The sequence below is a fragment of the Pristiophorus japonicus genome, chromosome 3 (genome assembly GCF_044704955.1).
Source record: "Pristiophorus japonicus isolate sPriJap1 chromosome 3, sPriJap1.hap1, whole genome shotgun sequence".
NCBI classification, from domain to species: domain Eukaryota; kingdom Metazoa; phylum Chordata; class Chondrichthyes; family Pristiophoridae; genus Pristiophorus; species Pristiophorus japonicus.
The window spans coordinates 289,643,733-289,655,857 of record NC_091979.1 but is presented as its reverse complement, the minus strand read 5'-3'; the positions used below and the strand labels follow the sequence as shown (position 1 = coordinate 289,655,857).

Here is a 12,125-nt window from a genome sequence, read left to right as displayed (position 1 = left end):
GCAACATCCCCACCGACACCTGGGAATCCCTGGCCAAAGTCTGCCCTAAGTGGAGGAAGAGCATCCGGGAGGGCGCTGAGCACCTCGAGTCTCGTCGCTGAGAGCATGCAGAAAACAAGAGCAGGCAGCGGAAAGCGTGTGTGGCAAACCAGACTCCCCACCCATCCTTTCCTTCAATGACTATCTGTCCTACCTGTAACAGAGACTGTAATTCCCATATTGGACTGTTCAGTCATCTGAGAACTCCCTTTTAGAGTGGAAGCAGTTGAGGGACTGCCGATGATGAGCAGCTCCATGCAGGTGGCCATCCTATCCATGGTAGAGCCTATTGTTGTCTTCACCTACGAGATGGTGGTGCTCATGTTGGAGATGGACTCCTCCATTCTCTGCACATTTGCAGACATCGCGGTCGCAAAACCTGTCAAAGCCTACTGTACTTCTTGCTGCACCTCAAGGATCACCCTCTTTCTGGATGGTCCCCAAGGCTCAGCATCTGCATGCCGCTGAGCAGAGCTGAAAGCATCCTGCGCCCTCCGGCGAGGAGTCGCCATTGCTTTGGCTGTCCCCACCATCTCCTCTTGCTCAGTTGTGACTTGTGACACAGGCAATGGGACACAGGAATCAGGGCAATGGGATTGGGGGTAATATACTAGCATGGATTTGAGGGGTGGTTAATGGACAGAAAACAGAGAGTAGGAATAAACAGGTAATTTTCAGGTTGTCAGTCTGTAACTAGTGGGGTACCGCAAGGATCAGTGCTTGGGCCCCAGCTATTCACAATCTATATCAATGATTTGGATGAGGGGACCAAATGTAATATATCCAAGTTTGCTGATGATACAAAGCTAGGTGGGAATGTAAGTTGTGTGGAGGATGCAAAGAGGCTACAAGGAGATATAGACAGGCTAAGTGACTAGGCAAGAACATGCCTAGTGTAGGAATATAATGTCGGAAAAATAGAAAAGCAAAGTATTTTTTAAATAGTGAGAGATTGGGTCATAGAGCAGATAATAAGCATGCTAAAAATACACTTCAGATGCCTTGACAGATCTGGAGGAGCCCTTCCGTATGCACCAGCCACGGTCTCCAGAATTGTCGTGGTCTGCTGCGTCCTGCACAACATAGTGCAACAGTGAGGATAAGCACTGCATGAGGAGCAAGACACTGAGCCCACAGACTCTTCAGCGGAGAAGGAGCAGGAGGAGAAAGAGGAGCATCAGCTGGAAGACGAGGAGTAGCAGGAGCTGGAGGAACCTGTGGGCCCGAGCTCATTGCTGCCCAGGAGGCCAGGGATGGCCTCATCATGTCCAGATTTATTTAACTTTACGCAGTGTAACCATATGGCTGCCACATGGTGCTCCAGATTGGCACCACCCCACTGCAACACATAAAGCATCTCTACAATAACCAAGTCATTCCTTTCACACAGACCAGTATTGCTGGAGGTACCATTATGTCTTACCATTCACTGCAACTCTCTAAGCCACTCCAAAGGTGCATACAAATGATGGGAAAATAAAGATTTTTATGGATGACAATATATTGACGGAAACTTGATATTAACATTGACTAAAACAAAGAAGTGCCTAGCCTTGTGAATCTACTTGTGTGTCATCTTTCTCTTCCATGTGCTTCTATGAGGTGCTATCCCTGTGGCTTCAGCAGAGGTAGAGGCAGCATGCTCACTTTCCTGCTGAGACTGCTTAGACACTCTCGGTGGACGTCCTCTGGGTATTGGAGCCTGTGGTGGCCTCGCCAAATTATGCTCCTACTGCAACTGTGCATCCGGGGAGTCATCTGGGGTTCTCACTGGAGGAGAAGCGTCAGCGCTTTGAGAGGTACCCACATCTCACTCTCACCATCATCCCTCTCATTAGTCACCCAGACATCCCTGCTAGCAAGAAGCTAGAGAGCACCTTGCTGCACATCAGTGGGGCCACGTCTATGCTGACATCCGTCCTAGGCAGGAGATCTATGAGCCTCTGCCATCTATGCTGCATAGATAGCCATCTATTCGCCATAGAGACCATGTGCTCCTGTGAGTGGCGCATTAGTTCTCCGTGCAGGTGGCCATCCTATCCATGGAAGAGCCGACAGTCACCATCGCTTGTGACATGGTGATCCTCATGTTGGTTATGGACTCCTCCATTCTCTGAACATTTGCAGACATCACAGTCGCAAAACCTGTCAGAGCCTCCTGCACTTCTTCCTGCATCTCCAGGATCGCCCTCTTTCTGGATGGCCCCTGAGGTTCAGCATCTGCATGCGGCTGAGCAGAGTTGGAGCATCCTGCGCCTTCCGGCGAGGAGTCTCCACTGCTGTGCCTGTCTCCACCATCTCCTCTTGCTCACTTGTGACTTGTGATGGAGCCGGTGACAATACTACTCTATCTCGTGTGGCACTCACCGAGGTGTGCGTCTGTGCTGGTGCTGGGTGCGCTCATGTGACGTGCACCCTCAGATGCTGGAGGCTCCTCTGAAGAGTCGTCTTCCTCTTCCTCGTGGACAGTGGTGGGGGGGCTCTTGATGGACTTGTGCGGAGTAAAGATATGAGATAGGAATGCCACATGAAGAGAGATATACATACCATTATGCACATGATGACCATTCAGTGGCCGATAACATCAATCCCCATATGAGTGACTGATGTATGCCATGTAGCTGTATGATATGTAATTCTGTTACCAGGTTGCTGAGATGTCCCCCTCTCTCCATCTCCCACTTCCAGCTGATCGGCCACTCCCGATACTTGCAACACAGCCTTCTCTGCTGTTGTGAGTGTGGCAAATGATGGAGGCCCACCTCCAGTTCTCTCCCTCTCCCTCTTACTGTGTGCTCTCTTCTCCTGCAAGGAGGGAAAGAAAGAAAGGTTGCGTGAGAGTGATGGAATGAGTGCAAGGAATCGATGGTCTACATCTTTAGAGGGAGACTATGATGGATTGGGGTGGCAATGGCAAGTGGCCTCCTTGCCTGTTGTTAGTTAGCATGATTGCATTAGGATGAGGCTGAGTGTGAGGGGTAGCTAGTAAGATGGGGATGTGATAATGTAGATAGAGATACAGGGATGGGTGAAGGTGCAAGGTTTGTTGATGTGAGTAGTGATGTGCAGGAGTAGGGTTGGGAAGGCAGAGTGATGGGGATGTGATGAAAGGCAGAGCAGGATGAAGTTGAGTGTGCCTTTGGACTTACCTTTCCAGATCTAATGAGATCATTGAAATGTTTGCGGTCCTCCTGAATACACCTTACTGTTGATCTCCTCTGCAATTTGGAGCAAGGTTCTTTTTGTCTCCTGGGGGAGGTCTCTTCTGCCCATTTCCCTCTCCCAGCACTGTCCCAATGCAATCCATGTGGAATGCACTAGAAGTGTGAATCAATATTCATCATCATAGGCAGTCCCTCGGAATCGAGGAAGATTTGCTTCCACTCTTCACACGAGTTCTTGGGTGTTGCACTACCAGAAGCTAAACACCTAAATTTGGTCTTGTGCCTAACTTAAATAAAGGAGACTCCACATGGATGCAATTGTGGGGCATTTTAAGCCACAATTGCATCCATGATGAATAGTGATGATGATGAATAGTGATCAAACAAACGCTGAAAGAGGAACTCGATCATTTGGAAGAATGACAAATCATCACGAAAGTTGTTGAACCGACAGATTGGGTATCCCGTCTCATCATCATCATCATAGGCGGTCACTTGAACTAGGATGACTTGCTTCCACATGAGTTCACAGATGTTTCAATGAAGAACCCGATGTTCCAGTCCTGAACGCCAATTGAGGTGGTGGAAGAAATCTGTGCGTGGATTTTTTTAACGTGTGGTGACCGTTGCACAACAGCCACCACACGGGCTAGACAGAGGCAGGCCTTTATTCAGTGGCAAGGGTTGAACCAGGATGACTGGAGACCTGCTCTGCTACACGGACCTAGTGTGCACACATTGCAGTGTGGGCTGGTTCCCCTATCCCCCATTTACTAGTGCCTCTCCCCTATCCCCCCTCATTTACTGGAGCCCCTCCCAATGCCCCATTTACTGGTGCCCCTCCCCAATATCCCATTTACTGGTGCCCCTCCCCTATCCCCCCCCCCATTTACTGGTTCCTCTCCCTGTCATAGGAACACAGCAACAGGAGGCCATTCAGCCCCTTGAGCCTGTTCCGCCATTCAATGAGATCATGTAGGTATATGTATGTGTGTGTGTGTATATGTATGTGTGTATACTAAAAAAAGTTTGTGTTTATCTACATAAAAAATACTTGCCTTTATATAACACTTTTCACGACCACCTGACATCTCAAAGCGCTTTACATTCGTCACTGTTGTAATGTGGGAAACGCAGCAGCCAATTTGCGCACAAGCAACTCCCACAAGCAACAATGTGATAATGACCAGATAAATTGTTTTGTTATGTTGATTGAGGGATAAATATTTGCCAGAACCCCGGGGATAACTCTTTCGGATGAGACGTTAAACTCTTCTTTGAAATAGTGCCATGTGATCTTTTACATCCACCTGAGAGGGCAGACTGCAATTGTACAGGGCTTTGGGAAGACCACACCTGGAGTACTGTGCACAGTTTTGGTCTCCTTATCTGAGGAAGGATATACTTGCCTTAGAGGCGGTGGAACAAAGGTTCACCAGTATCATGTCTGTGATGTACTTATGAATGACTCCACGAGGCAATGTGTTGTACTCAAACTGTAGTGACTGACCTTGGTCCTTTATTCCAAACTCCAGAGTGAGGCACAAGCATGGTGTGCAGCCTTTTATACTGGGCCCTGCCACCAGGGCAGGAAACCCCCGGTCTCCACCAGTTGCACCCTCTAGTGGTGCAAGCATGTCTATACACAGTGTAAACCTTATTGATAGTACATCAGGTAAACAAGACTCCATCTTATGCAACCACACAGTGACTACACAGCGAATACATCCATAGTCTGCATATACAACATCACTCTCCCTCAAGTCCTTTGTGCCATTTATTTTTGCACTATGTGCTCTGGCTTAGCTCTCCCCAGACTGAAGTGCCAATAACCCTTGCAGCTTGGCTGTGCTTTGGTTTGGCTCTCTCCCTGTTAACCCCCAAGTCCTTTTGCCACAACGTTGGGTGGTGGTTACCAGATTGGATGGTTCGATGATGCAGTGGAGGATCCAGTGGGTTCTGGGTGTGATCCATGTGTGTGTCCATGGCTACATACATCCATTTCCCCCCCACTCCCCCCACAGCGAGATCATGCAGCGTTACATTAACATACAGGATCGGACATAGTGCAAGTACAAAGAAAGGAAGAAAAAAAATTTTTGTACAGTTTGTATCGTGACACCTTGGTTCAGTGACTTACATTCGTTACCTTTTATGGTCGTGCGCCAGGATTGGGTAGATTGCATTCATGATTCAGTCATGGTCAGTACTGAGGTAGCAGTACAGGTATGCGAGGACGCTCGTTCCAGAACAACCAGACGGGGTTCTAGTCGTCTGATGGCGACGTTGCGCCCCCTGCTAGCGAGGTGGACTTGGTTTGCTCACCTAGCCAGGACTGGGGGCCTTTGCTGTTGCCTAGTGGTGGGCAGAGCCACAGATGTGTGTGGCCTCCCTGTCCTCCTTTGAGGGCTGCAGAGTTTTCTGCCTGCTCTCTAACCAGGTCCTGTTTGGGGAACTCGTTGGTTCGAACCTTTTGCTCCCGGACATGGCCGAGGTAGTGACTGGATCTGGGGGCTGCACCGTCTCCACCCGGGTGGTGGGCAATGGTGGCCGACTGCGCGTATTGGCGCCGTTTTAGGTTTCTGGGTCCGTGGCGAGTAGTGCCATCAGGTGCCTGCAGCGTGGGATAGACCTGGGGCAGGGTATCAGGATCAGTGCCTTCACCCTCCTGAGGTTGCTCGCTTGCTACTTTTGGGGACACTCTATTCCCGACATCTCGCAACAACATTTTGTTCTTTACATTCGGAATAATACCAACAATTCGCAACAACATTTTGTTCACAATCTTAATCGGTTTGTTACATTGATGCCATGCATACAATGTCTCTTTAAGTTCAGTTGGTTGCAGGTCTCCTTTAAGAGAACCCTGCAGGCTTTACCCCAGTCGGATCAAGGCAGTCGATCTCGAGGCAAGATGGTGTCCCTGCTGCAGCGAGGGGCAGTGGCTGAAAAAAAAGATGGCCACAGCAATATCACGAGGTGCAACGCTGAGGGACCAACATGTGGTGTATCCAGTCTAGTGACTGTACAAAAGCCAAATGGAAAGATATGAGTATGTATCCCCCCTTAACATCTGAACAATGCCCTGAAACGTGGACACTATCCACTTCCTGTAATTGACGACATCTTGGCACAGATGTCAAATGTAAACATCTTCACTAAAGCAGACTGCAAGGAGGGTTTCTTGCAATGTGAACTAGACACAGAGTCCTCCTAGCCCACGACCTTCCAGCTTCCATGGGGACGATATCGATATAATAGAATGCCATTTGGCATCAGTCCTGCCCCAGAAATCTACAGCACTCAAGCGGCTACAACGTTTGCTCATTCGACTCAACCAATAAGACGTCAAAATAAAGTATCAACCAGGAAAAGAAATGTACCGAACAGATAACTTCTCGCACACATACCTCAAAAACATGGAGAGATCACCAACTGAAATTGCAGTGGAATGCATCTACATGGTGGACTTTCTCCCACTCTCCAAACAAGGACTGACTAACATACAATGCCCAACTGCATGCGACTCCAGATGACAACTGATTATACAACAAATCACAACAGGATGGTCAGAAACGACACCTGAATGCCCGCCTGAAATTGTCTGCGACTTCATGCTGCTCACACTGGTGTCACGAGCACTCTTTGACGTGCCAGAGAATCAGTTTACTGGCCTGGACCGAACAGTGATATAAAAGTATATGGGGCCAAAATTGGTGAAGGCCAAGTGCCACTCAAAGGACCGCCGATGGCTGCCGAGATACCTGACAGTACTCTGGACGGGGTTTTCGGCAAAAAGATCCTTGAAAGGACGGCCGGCGGCAAAAGAGGAACTTACACCATCAATCTGGGCGGCAACAGGTGGGAGATCTCATTCTCGGCAGCAAAGGCGCCTGCCGCCCAAGTGCCGCCAAGGATGGAGTCGGGCCTATGGAGGGTTGAAGAGCTGCAAATAAAAAGCATTAAAAAAAGCCATCGGAAGACCTTCCGGGCACCCCCATCAAGGTAATTCGCTGTAAAGAAAAAATATTAAAATTGTTTACTAACCTTTTTTTTCAGCTCTTCATACTCACCGTCGGGGATAGACCAACCTCCTCGCAGCGGACCACCCCCATTCTGGCGCCGACTCTTGCCCGCACCAATCTGGCATTTCGGTGGGCGGGACATTAGTTGTGCCACTTAGCAATCCGCTGACATCAGCGGGTGGTTCCCGGCGGTTCTCTTCTCCCACCCGCTCCAGATCAAATGGAAACTGGCACTGGGCGCAACTTGAGGAGGAATGTTGGAGGCAGTGGGCAGTAAGGCCTCAATTTCGGCCCCTACGTTTCAAAGTGTGAAATGTGCAACACCTATCAATCAAGCCAACCAAAAGAGCCATTGATAAGTCACGCCCTCCCTCAGAAACCATGTGAAAAGATTAGTTGTGACATATTCACACTCGATGGCAAAGCACAGTGGACTACTACTCAGACTATTTCAAGATAGTCAATCTGCACAGAGAGAAAGATGCCACTGTCATCATCGTACACCTCAAGAAACACTTCTCTAACCACGGTATTCCAGACAAGGTTCAATCTGATAATGGACCTCCGTTCAACTCACAATAATTCACAAACTTTGCCACAAAATATGGATTCGATCACGCAACAAGCTCACCAGAATTGCCTGAGGCTTTGCCTGAAAGAGAGTGCTGGCTCTTTTCATGCATTGCTGTTCAAAGGCTGTCGCTTCTCGGCCTTTTGGCTAGGATCAAGTGTAATATCTGTTGATTGGGCATTCATATGCAAATTGACTGATTGCAGAAACTCGTTTTTCCAGTTTTGCTGGCTCTGGCCTTTTGGCTTGGGCCAAGCGCCAATTGGAGAGAAGAGGAAAATCTGCATGTCGACCGACCAGTGGGCGGGCCCGGAGGCCCGCCAAGGTGCCGGACTGGCACCACAACAGATTGAAGGCTTCGGCCAAAATACACATCGAAAGGAGGAATCTGCGACCCGGATGGTGGCCAACACCATCCGAGTGATGGTAAAGAAAGTGGATGGACAGACAACGATCAACCGGGACCTTTTCGTGAAGAAAATCCTGCTGGGAACATGTGACATGAAAGTCGCCGACGTATTCGCCTTGCAGGACCTCACGAAGAGAGATTACTTTGGTGTGACCTTCAGAACCGTCACCCTATGCCTGAAGTTCCTGAAGGGACTGAAGGAGGCGAGTGAACCGCTGCGCTCAGTGCTGACTTGGGAGCCACTGTTCACCCTCCCGTCGCAGAGAAGACGCACTATCACGTGCAGATGTACAACCCCCACATCCCGGTCATTGATGTGCTGACTTTCCTTGCCAGGGGCAGGAAACAGCAGCGACTTGAAAGACTTGCACGGGATTTGGACCAGCAAGTGCCAGATCCAGGTCACCATGAACGTGGACGCCAGCAGAACCATCCTGCACCCCCCCTCCAGCTTTGCCATCGGAGGAAGTCGGGGCTACATGGTGTATGCTGGCCAACCCAGTGTGTGCCGGGCCTGCGGGAAAGCAGGCCATGTGGCGGCAACCTGCAAAACTGTCATCTGCCGAAACTGCAAGAACGAAGGCCACCAGACAAAGGACTGTAAGGAGACCAAGTGCTGCAACCTCTGTGGTCTGGCTGGGCACCTTTACAAAAACTGCCCCAAATGCAACCTCAGCTATGCGCAGGCAGCTAAGAACATTGCACGAGAGGAGGAGGAAGCTGAGGAACACAGCACTCCAGAGGAGACCCACACCCTCCCCCCGACCAATGCCCTGGGCAAAGAAGCAACCGCCCTCGTGGACTCGGAATGAGTCGGTGAGGAAGAGAAGCCTACTACGGCGAGCTGAGAGACACCAGCAGCCAGCAGTGAAGCTCTCCCCCAGGAACGAGGAGACAGCAGACAATGAAGCGGGATGGGAGACCGTCAAGAAAAAGACCCGCAAGCGTGAGAAGAACAGGCAAGCAAGGGCCCCTGCAGAAACGACACGGAAGAGGCGGCTAACGTCCACGACAGACAGCAGCGACGGCAGCTCGTCTGATGAGAAAAGGCGAGACAAAGCCCCTCAATACCGCCACCAAAACAAGAGGCAATACGCCAACCCACAGCCACAGACGACTGGGAGCAGTTAAGCGACCAGCGCAGACCCGCTCCGGGAACCCGGGAGCAGCGAAGCGCCCAGCACACACGAGCTCCGGAACACCGGGAGCAAAGAAGTGACCAACGCAGACCAGCTCCGGGATAACGGGAGCAGCGAAGTGCCCAGCACACCCCACCTCCGGAATACCGGGAGTGACACAGCAATCGAAGCACACCAGCTCGAGACCGACACGACTGATGAAAAGAGGGAACCACCAACACCAGGTGAGGACAGTGCAGAGGACATATCGGACTTTATCGCAGCACTGCAGCAGTCCCCTGGTCGAAACACTCCCATGGCAGAGGATGACAACCACGCCGGCCCAGGTGCAGTAGACTTTTATTGTAATAACCTATGCATGCCGGCAGTGGCCACTGGGCAGACTCGGACTTAAAGGACGATTTATTTGAAGTGTAATCTTTGTAACTGTAAACAGTAACGTTAAAATGGATTTAAAAATTGCTACTATTAACGTGCATAGCGTAAAATCCACTACACGATGTGTTTCCACCTTGGGGTACCTCGCCAAGGTCAAAGCAGACCTGCTGTTCTTGCAGGAGTACGGTCTGCCGCACTCCAGCAGTTACCGGCAGTGGTCACGATGGTGGGCCCATGGACCATCCGTATGGTCAGGAGGCAACGACTGCCGGTCTTCTGGACTAGGCATTCTGCTGCGGGGAGGCCACTTCACCATCACCGAAGTTAAGGAGGTGGTGGGCGGCCGCCTCCTCGTAGCAGATGTAATGTACAAAAATTCCCCTCGAAGGCTAATTAACGTGTATGCCTCGCCTCTCAGAAGCAAGCGGCTGGCCCTCTTCCAGCAGCTCCCACTGCTGCTGGCGACGTCCAGGCCGGTCATTCTGGACGGTGACTTCAACTGCATCATCGATGCGGCTGGACGATCCAGCAGAGCTGGCAGCAAGCTGGACACCACGTCCAGACTCCTGATGGATGCGGTAAAAGACGGCAAGCTGTGCGACGTCTTCAGCAACCCTGCAGACCGAGCACCGCGCAGATACACCTGGTCGAGACCAGACGGGTCCGCCTGTTCCAGAATAGACTTCCTGTTCGTGTCCCACACACTCAAGGTCAGATCCACCGACGTCACGCCAGTGTTCTTCTCTGACCACTGCCTCCTACTGGCCGACTGTTGCGCACAGGAAAACCAAAAAGTTGGCAGAGGGATATGGAAGCTGAACGTGAAACTGTTGACTCCGGAAATCGTGGGGGAACTCAAGAGGGATTACAAAGGTTGGAGAACCGTAAAACCCCTCTGCGATTCCCTGATGCACTGGTGGGAAACAATCAAGACAAACATCAAGAGGTTCTTCATCCTCAAAGGTGTTCAGGAGGCGAGAGGGAGACAGAGAAAATTGTCCCAACTCCAGAAGAGCATGCAAAACCTGGTCCTGTTGCAGTCGATGGGGGTCGATGTCGCGGAGGAACTCGAAGAGGTGAAGGGCCAGCAAGCCTCGCTCTTTGCCTCAGAGTCCTCCAAAATCATTTTCCGCTCCAGAGTCCGCTCCGTCGAGCAGGATGAGACGCGTTCGCACTTCTTCTTCCAAAAGGTACACAGGGGGAGCTCTGTGATCACCAGCCTAAAGGAAGAAGACGGTTCTGTGACTTTTTCGCAGCCTGACATGCTGAGGATCAGCAAATCCTTCTATGCCAGGCTGTATGACGTCAAGCCCACAGACCGTGTGGCCTCCCAGTCGTTCCTGTCGTCTATAACGGAGGTCCTAAACAACAGTGAGCGGGAGTGTCTGGACCACCCGTTAACTCTGGACGAGATGACAAAGGCTGTCCGGTCTCTTGCGACGAGTAAAACTCCGGGAAGCGACGGCTTACCGGTCGAGTTGTATTCGGCTCTGTGGGACTGGATGGGCCCAGACCTGCTGGAAGTGTACAGGGGTATGCTTCTGGCTGGCAGTATGCCAGAATCAATGAGGAAAGGCATCATCACCCTCATCTACAAGCAGAAGCGGGAGAGGGAGGAAATCAAAAACTGGCGGCCCATTTCGCTGCTCATTGTGGACTACAAGATCCTGTCAAAGGTCATCGCCAACAGGGTCAAGTCTGCTCTTGAGCTGGTGATTCACCCGGACCAGACCTGCGCTGTCCCCGGCAGGGAGATCTCTGATAGCCTGGCGCTACTCAGGGATACGATCGCCTACGTGCGGGACAGGGGGGTGGACACCTGCTTAATCAGCTTAGGCCAGGAGAAGGCCTTTGACAGGATATCGCACACGTACCTGATGGACGTGCTCTCCAAAATGGGGTTTGGGGAGGGTATCCGCAATTGGATCCAACTGCTCTACACAGACATCAGTAGCGCAGTTCTAATCAACGGGTGGGAAACTGAAAGCTTTCCAATCGGATCTGGAGTCAGGCAAGGCTGTCCTCTCGTCTGTTTTGTTTGTGTGTTGTATCGAGCCCTTTGCCGGGTCCATCAGGAAGTATGCTCACAGGAAGATTGCTCACAATCTGCGACCAGTTTGAACTGGCCTCGGGAGCGAAGGTCAATTGCAGCAAAAGCGAGGCCATGCTCTTTGGCAACTGGACCGACCGATCCTTTATTCCCTTCACCGTTAAGCCAGATTACCTGAAGGTGTTGGGAATATGGTTCGGAGCGGACGGGGCATGCGCCAAAAACTGGGAAGAGCGTATCGTCAAGGTGAAGCAAAAACTGGGATGGTGGAAGCTGTGCTTCCTCTCCATGGCAGGAAAGAACCTGGTCATCAGGAGTAAGGTGCTCTCGGGGTTGCTACACGTGGCACA

At 51.0% G+C, this 12,125-nt stretch overlaps 1 protein-coding gene and 1 pseudogene across 2 annotated transcripts in view; both read left to right on the top strand.

Annotated features, from left to right (window-relative positions):
- LOC139260323 (cilia- and flagella-associated protein 46) overlaps window positions 1-12,125 on the top strand; it is a 681,403-nt gene that overhangs the window by 167,207 nt on the left and 502,071 nt on the right. The window lies entirely within an intron of this gene.
- LOC139260604 (U2 spliceosomal RNA) lies at window positions 7,927-8,060 on the top strand (annotated as a pseudogene).